The 8,388-nt window shown below is 39.1% G+C and overlaps 2 long non-coding RNA genes across 2 annotated transcripts; both read right to left on the reverse strand.

Annotated features, from left to right (window-relative positions):
- Window positions 1–749: 749 nt before the first annotated feature.
- On the reverse strand, window positions 750–2,620 carry LOC146963341 (uncharacterized). Its single transcript, XR_015034715.1, has 3 exons — window positions 2,534–2,620; window positions 2,284–2,409; window positions 750–858 (listed from the first exon to the last, which is right to left on the reverse strand). It is a non-coding gene; the product is annotated as an uncharacterized LOC146963341 (long non-coding RNA).
- Window positions 2,621–6,003: 3,383 nt separating this feature from the next.
- LOC146963342 (uncharacterized) lies at window positions 6,004–7,900 on the reverse strand. Its single transcript, XR_015034771.1, has 3 exons — window positions 7,797–7,900; window positions 6,208–6,339; window positions 6,004–6,100 (listed from the first exon to the last, which is right to left on the reverse strand). It is a non-coding gene; the product is annotated as an uncharacterized LOC146963342 (long non-coding RNA).
- Window positions 7,901–8,388: the final 488 nt, after the last annotated feature.

Raw genomic sequence — 8,388 nt, forward strand, 5'->3', positions numbered from 1 at the left:
GATATCACTTTCACAGTTAGTTACATCTTTATTAAAGCATTGGTAGGCCTTCTGTATGATATTGGCCATATGCTACATATAACCAGCTCTAATGAAAAATAAAAAGTTGTGCATGGCATCAACTACATATTAAATTTGTGGACATATGCTACTGGGTTATGACATTCAAAAAATAAGCCAGAATTAGAATTATTAGTATTTCAAACAGTAAAAGCGGTCACTCATGTCCTTCTGCACCTTCATCAGTGATCTGTTGTCTTCAGACACTTTGCAGTGTCTCTGGGCTCTGAGGAGGAGGTGAGAGTGAGACCAGGACATAAATCTGTAGCAGTTTATAATCCAAGCTTTGTTTTTATTTTCATGTAAAGTAATAATTCAGATTAGCAATGATTAATTAAAAATGAAACATCTCATACTTCAATTAATTTCTGTTTTCTTAAATTCACCTTTGATCAGTAGAACTGTGTCCATGTTTAAATGTCACAGGTGGATTCATTGTCTGACATGTCACTCTTCAAGGACTCAGAGGACACAGAGCTGAGAGGTGGACAATGCAGATTTATTGTATCATTGTTCATGTTGAATTGTGTCAGAAATAGTCAGTGTTGATACGTGCTCTGTTGTTGGACTTCTGTACTACCGTAGTCACAGTTTGAGGTGATACTGGACAGTTCAGCTCCATCAGTGTGTATGACTGTGTCAGTGACCGTCTTGGGCAAATGAAACATCTCATACCTTTGATCAGTAGAGCTTTGTCCATCTTTGAATAATAAAGGTGCAGACATTGACTTGTCACTCTTCATGGACTCAGAGGACACAGGGCTGAGAGCAGGAGAAACTGAACTCTCCAAATTGAGTCTGGTGGAAAAGAGGAAGACGTGACCAAATAATGTCTCAGCACATCCTGTCTCACCAGCTGCTGCCGTATGTGAGTGAATGATAAAAGTAATGATGGAGGTTTTCATATTCACACAATTCTCACCTTTGATCAGCAGAGCTGTGTCCATGTTTGAATGGCAGCAGAGGATCCACTATAAAGTCACCACTGTTTAAATAAATTAAATCATTATGAATCAGTTCAGCTCAACAGAACTTTGTTTATTTCTGTGTTGGTGACAAGATGTCGTCATACTAACATCAGACACAACATCATTTCACTGAGGCCAGAGAGATCATGACAAACTGTGCACAATAAATAAGAGGTCATGGAGGTCATTCATTAGTGGCCAAACAAACATTAAAACTTCTTTTTATCCCAGTGAGTGATTAAATAAAACCATGATGAGTAAAGAATCCTCACCTCAGATCAGCAGAATAATTATTATATTCCCAAGAATTCATCACCGCTAGCTGTTCAAAGATGATGGACTCAGAGCTGTCTGGAGGGGGGACGGGCCTCTTCTGTTGATTCCTGCATGGTGGAAAGAACAGCTGAAGAGTGAGTGGCTCAAGTAGTTTAGTGAACAGAGGAAATCTCATAGCAATTTAAAAAATTAAAAATTTAATAATTTTGTTTGTGTTCTGATGCTGCTTTGTCACTGCTAAATTCCTGCAATAAATATTCAACCTAAAAGACAAGAGAACTGTTATCCTCATCTTTTTGTCTGAGGTTTTAATTCAATTATTATGCTGTCCATGATCGTAAGAAGCTAAGCCTTAGTGTGCACAACATCTTTAAGGCTCTTAAGGGTTAATCTAGTTTTTTGTCCACTTCAAAAGATAAACAGGTGCCTAGGGTTGTTTTTCCAAACCTTTAAACTAAACCTAGCCAATAACAAGTGCAAAGATCAAAGAGGAAAGCTGCCGTTAATGGGCGTGTCAGGTGGCTATTCCTGGGTGGGTGGGCTGCTCTACCAGGGATAGTGTCTTGGGGAAGCGGGATAGACGTCTGAATGAAGGCAGTTAGAAGCTAGGCGAGTTTCCTCGTCACCAGCTTAAACATTCTCTAGAATTTCTACTCTGGTCTGTGACCTTGAGAATTTACCCTTTAAATGGAGAGCTGGTCCAGTAAAAGCCTTTGAAATAGGGGCTAATTACCGGAGATCTAACATGGACAATGCAGATTTATTGTATTGTATCATTGTTGATGTTAAATTGTGTCAGAAATAGTCAGTGTTGATACGTGCTCTGTTGTTGGACTTGTGTACTAGTCACAGTTTGAGGTGATACTGGACAGTTCAGTTCCATCAGTGTGTAGGACTGTGTCAGTGTGTAGGACCGTCTCGGGCAAATGAAACCTCTCATACTTCAATTCATTTCTGTTTCCTTATTCACACATTTCACCTTTCATCAGTAGAGCTGTGTCCATCTTTGAATGTCGGAGGTGGATACATTGACCACCAGTCACTCTTCATGGACTCAGAGGACACAGAGCTGAGAACAGGAGAAACTGGACTCTCCAAATTGAGTCTGGTGGAAAAGAGGAAGACGTGACCAAATAATGTCTCAGCACATCCTGTCTCACCAGCTGCTGCAGTATGTGAGTGAATGATAAAAGTAATGATGGAGGTTTTCATATTCAAACAATTCTCACCTTTGATCAGCAGAGCTGTGTCCATGTTTGAATGGCAGCAGAGGATCCACTATAAAGTCACCACTGTTTGAATAAATTAAATCATTATGAATCAGTTCAGCTCAACAGAACTTTGTTTATTTCTGTATTGGTGACAAAATGTCGTCATACTAACATCAGACACAACATCGTTTCACTGAGGCCAGAGAGATCATGACAAACTGTGCACAATAAATAAGAGGTCATGGAGGTCATTCATTAATGGCCAAACAAACATTAAAACTTGTTTTTATCCCAGTGAGTGATTAAATAAAGCCATGATGAGTAAAGAATCCTCACCTCAGATCAGCAGAATAATTATTATATTCCCAAGAATTCATCTCCGCTGGTTGCTCTTCCCAGATAATGGTCTCATAGATGTCTGGAGGGGAGACTGGCCTCTTCTGTTGATTCCTGCATGGTGGAAAGAACAGCTGAAGAGTGAGTGGTTCAAGTAGTTTAGTGAACAGAGGAAATCTCACAGCAAACAGACTGAGAGCAGGTCAGAGGTGTAGCAGTTTATAATCCAGGCTTTGTTTTTAATTGTCATGTGAAGTAATGATTTAGTTTATCACTGAATAACTTTTACTGAAAATAGACGGATCAGTTTAATGTCAGTGTTCACATCCATTCTTCTGGTTTTCATACAGTTTTGCTTGAATAGCAGCATCAAACAAATGGTTCGAAGCAGCACAGTGTTCAGAGAGAGAATGAGTTTAAACTACAGTTACCACCTCAGGATTATTTACCTGCACAAACTCTTCAAGTTGCAGGAAACACAGTCACTATCGTTCCTTCTGCTCATGAGCTACATTGTTTGATAATGATGAAAATGGGTTTTTGCAGAACTTAAGATGATACTGAAGTTGACCTTTGAACTTTTGGATGTCATCATTCTCACCTCACCTCACCAGCTAATTGTAGCTCCTGAAGTCTGGGAGACACTACAGAGTCCCATTGGCTAAAGGAGCTTTCAAAAAACCCTTCATCCCGAACGCTACCCACCTCCTCAATTCAACTAAATAATGCACTAACATTGAACTGCTCTCAACTGTGTTTTTTCCCCTTATTTATTCATTTTATTTGTTTAACTGTGTTTTTAACTGCATCCTCAACGTTTTAACTGTGTTTTAACTGTGTTTTTAATGTAATTTGTATCTTTTACAGTGAGCCGAAGGCATTTTTCCACCACGGTGGACAATGCAGATTTATTGTCTTGTATTGTGTCATTGTTCATGTTGAATTGTGTCAGAAATAGTCAGTGTTGATACGTGCTCTGTTGTTGGACTTCTGTACTAGTCACAGTTTGAGGTGATACTGGACAGTTCAGCTCCATCAGTGTGTATGACTGTGTCAGTGACCGTCTTGGGCAAATGAAACATCTCATACCTTTGATCAGTAGAGCTTTGTCCATCTTTGAATAATAGAGGTGGAGACATTGACTTGTCACTCTTCGTGGACACAGAGGACACAGAGCTGAGAGCAGGAGAAACTGCTCTCACCAAATGGAGTCTAGCGGAAAAGAGGAAGACAATCATAGTGACCAAATAATGTCTCAGCCATCCTGTCTCACCAGCTGCTGCAGTATGTGAGTGAATGATAAAAGTAATGATGGGGGTTTTCATATTCACTTAATTTGCACCTTTCATCAGCAGAGCTACCGCTGTTAATAAATTAAATCATTATGAATCAGTTCAGCTCAACAGAACTTTGTTTATTTCTGTGTTGGTGACAAGATGTCGTCATACTAACATCAGACACAACATCATTTCACTGAGGCCAGAGAGATCATGACAAACTGTGCACAGTAAATAAGAGGTCATGGAGGTCATTCATTAGTGGCCAAACAAACATTAAAACTTGTTTTATCTGAGTGAGTGATTAAATAAAACCATGATGAGTAAAGAATCCTCACCTATGAGAAGCAGAATAATTATTATATTACCTATTAATTAGCTCCGCTGGTAGCTGTTCACTGTTCAAGGTCTCATAGATGTCTGGAGGGGAGACTGGCCTCTTCTGTTGATTCCTGCATGGTGGAAAGAACAGCTGAAGAGTGAGTGGTTCAAGTAGTTTAGTGAACAGAGGAAATCTCACAGCAAACAAACTGTGAGCAGGTCAGAGGTGTAGCAGTTTATAATCCAGGCTTTGTTTTTAATTTTCATATAAAGTAATGATTCAGTTCATCACTGAATAACTTTTACTGAAAATATACGGATCAGTTTAATGTCAGTGTTTACATCCATTCTTCTGGTTTTCATACAGTTTTACTTGAATAGCAGCATCAAACAAATGGTTCGAAGCAGCACAGTGTTCAGAGAGAGAATGAGTTTAAACTACAGTTACCACCTCAGGATTATTTACCTGCACAAACTCTTCAAGTTGCAGGAAACACAGTCACTATCGTTCCTTCTGCTCAAGAGCTACATTGTTGAATAATGATGAAAATGGGTTTTTGCAGAACTTGAGATGATACTGAAGTTGACCTTTGAACTTTTGGATGTCATCATTCTCACCTCACCTCACCCGTCTCTCTCAAAATATTTTGAATCATTTGTCATTGGGATTAGAGTATTTTGAACATGAGAGAGAGTAATACGAATTAAAATTGTAATTTCCAACAGTGACAAGCAATATTTCTGTGCATTCCTACATTTACACAAGCACTACACATAGTCAGGAGCAGGTGTAGATTTTGTGAGTAGCTACAAAAAGATCAGAGCTACTAAAAAATTGATGAATGCAGAAATCCATGTAAATTTCTGCTGCACACAGTTTACACACAAATGCGTGCTGCTCACGTTTCATGAATGAGAGTGAGACCCATTGATTCTAGTGGAAAAGAGGAAGACGAAGATAGTGACCAAATAATGTCTCGGCCAGTTTTCCTCATTGTCTGCAATATTTTCTCATTTTCACTTTATGACAGGTACTACCTGTTAATGCACTTCACTGAATATCAAACAGCACTTTACTGTTGAATAAATGCACTTTTACATGAAGACAAGAGGAATCCCGCACACTGTGTAACTCGCTCAAAAATGTTCAAGTTTGTCTGAAGAAGGTCTATTGACCGACACGTCGCAATAAATATTCTTGAGCAAGTTACACAGTGTGCAGTATTCCTCTTCCCTTTATGCATCAGTTGGGATCAACTGATCCCAGTCCGACGCACCTGTAAAAAACAGATGTGTGGAGACGTCCTTTCACTATGGATAAATGCACTTTAACATCTCACCACTTTTTGTTCCTTCCAACTGATGCAACCATTGTTTGATGTATTGTACTGTATTTCCACTTCAGATGGAAATTAGCTCTTGAGCTAAATCTGGCATACCGGTATTTAAACAAATTATTTTTTGTATGTTCATGAATATGCAGATTCTCATTACAAATAAACAAATAAATGAAATGAGAAAAAGGAAACCATGATGAGTTTAAAACTGTCACCTCGGATCAGCAGAACAGTGTTTTTTCCTTGGAGGATGACCCATTAGCCCCAGCGACACAGGGTCCAATGGAGGGGAGGCCGCTCTCTTCAGCTGATTCCTGCATGGTGGAAAGAACGGGTGAATAGTGAAAGGTTCAAGTAGTTTGGTGAACAGAGGAAATCTAATTGCAAACAAACTGTGAGCAGGTTAGAGGTCCAGGCTCACCTCTGAGCTGTGGCCTCCTTCTCATCATGCAGAGTAATCAAAACGGTTGGAGGAGGAAGGACCTCCTCCTCTTCCTCCCTTCTTTGGCTCATTGCAGCGTGTTACAAACAAACAAACAAACAGATCCAACTCCTGGAGAGAAAAAAAGAGGATTGGAGTCTGAGTTTTGACAAACCGAGAAAAATCTGATCCTACCAAACATAAGACATCATTTGCATGTTGTTTTTTTAGGCTTATTTATTCATTTATTTGTTTGTTTATTTATTTGGTTATTTAACAGGGACAGTGCACAGCTCTCAGCCGTACCAGAGTTAGCTACTAGCTAAATTTCATCTGTAGTCCCTAAGCAGGAACAAATAACATTAATCTAACACAGACAAGCAAGCACATATAAAAACATCATCACAAAAGCAGCCTTTCAAAGAACAATAACAAAGTTTTACACTCTTAAAACACAACACAACAGCAAGAATAAAATCACAATGTTAAGACACAACACTAAAAAGATTGCAAGATGGTGAGCTAATGTTTGAATTTATGGCTGGTGGGTGCATAATTGAGTACATTTGAGCCATGATTTTGTCTTAGATTTCAAACCAGTAATGTCTCTGATATCGTTTGGTATGAGTTCCAATAATAGTGGCTCTGACATAAAAGGCTGATCTGCCAAACTCAGTAGCTACATCTGTGCTGTAGTACTGTACAGTAACCTCTGCTTTTCCTGTTGTCTGGGCGCAGTGATTCCTTTAATGGAGGAGCAGCCAAATTATGAATTAGCCTTTACACTAAACTAACATCGGCAACACACAACATTTTCAAAAGTCAAGAGTTTGTGCTTTTGAATGATGTTGCAGTGATGATAACTTGTTGGCTTTTTGTCTAATACCTTGAGAGTTTGTTTATAGAGCGTTTGTAGTGGAGCAAGTGTTGTTTTTCCAGTTTGTGACCAACTTGTGATGCAGTAGGCTAGCCTATGCAATACGATGTGAAAAAATCAAGTCAGTGCATCATAGCCTCGATTTAGCCTAAAAATTATTTCAGACCAGCTCGAACCTCATTTAGGATTGACTTTATCTTATCAGTTTAACTTTGACCTAGCCTACCTTCCTGAAATTCATGAGACAAACTTCATCCAGGTGTGTCTGACCAGTGTTGTGAGGTCAGACACACCTGGATTAATCAGTTTGTCCAATAACGTAAAACAGGAAATAAAGGAGCTGGCTGAAGTTCAGGAAATAGTGGAGCTGTGCATAGAGCCTATTCTCCATTGAACTTGACTAACTGCGCAGTATCACAATAAAAACATAAAACGGAGAGACTGATGCGTCCGTGAGTCTCGTGCTGTTGCTAAAAAACCTCAGACGAACCAAAAGACACGGAGACTTTTATAAATTGTTTTCAACTTTTTGAGAGAAAAATATATCAACACTTCGACGAAAAGAGAAAGTAGGCGCAAGGTTTCGTCGTCTCATCAAAAGCTTATGTCAGGATGCGGTGCCTGATTAATGAACAATGTTTTTCAACAAAAGTTAGAGAGCTACATAGCTTCTGTATCGTTATTTGTAAAATGTAAATGTATCTTATCTTACCATTGCCTGTAGAGGAGGATGTAAGTCTGTAATGTCACAGCCGACAGCCTGTAACGTTATTCAGATCAGGAAATAAAACCGGAGCTCCTCTCTGAAGAGTTAGGTGACGCGAGGTGGACTGAAATCTTTTTTTCTTTTTTCTCCTTCTACAACGGTGAGCGCACAAGTTATTACACTGTAGCTATGACACACTGACACACACACACACACACACACACACACACACACACACACACACACACACACACACTACATTATATATCGATATGTGTCTTTGAATTATAAAAACACAAAAAACAATAAAAAATCTTTTGATGGGTTGCTAAGGAGTAGATTACAGCCAAATTTGTTTATCAGTGTTAACATCACTGAAGTCTTCAGAGGATAGGCTACAGTAAAGAGAAAAAGTGTTCGCATCTTTTCTACTAGAACACGGCTCTCTTGAATACTCGATTCTGATTGGTCAATCACCAATATTCTGCGGTGTTTATTTCTCGATAGACCTTTGCTAGGGACTCCATAGCAACGGCTGACTGGAGGAGCAATGGCTCATCAATCAGTGAATCAAAACATTACCAGCTTACAGTAAAGA

This window comes from Trachurus japonicus, chromosome 22 (assembly GCF_045865225.1).
Source record: "Trachurus japonicus isolate A0001 chromosome 22, Traja_1.0".
NCBI lineage: Eukaryota > Metazoa > Chordata > Actinopteri > Carangiformes > Carangidae > Trachurus > Trachurus japonicus.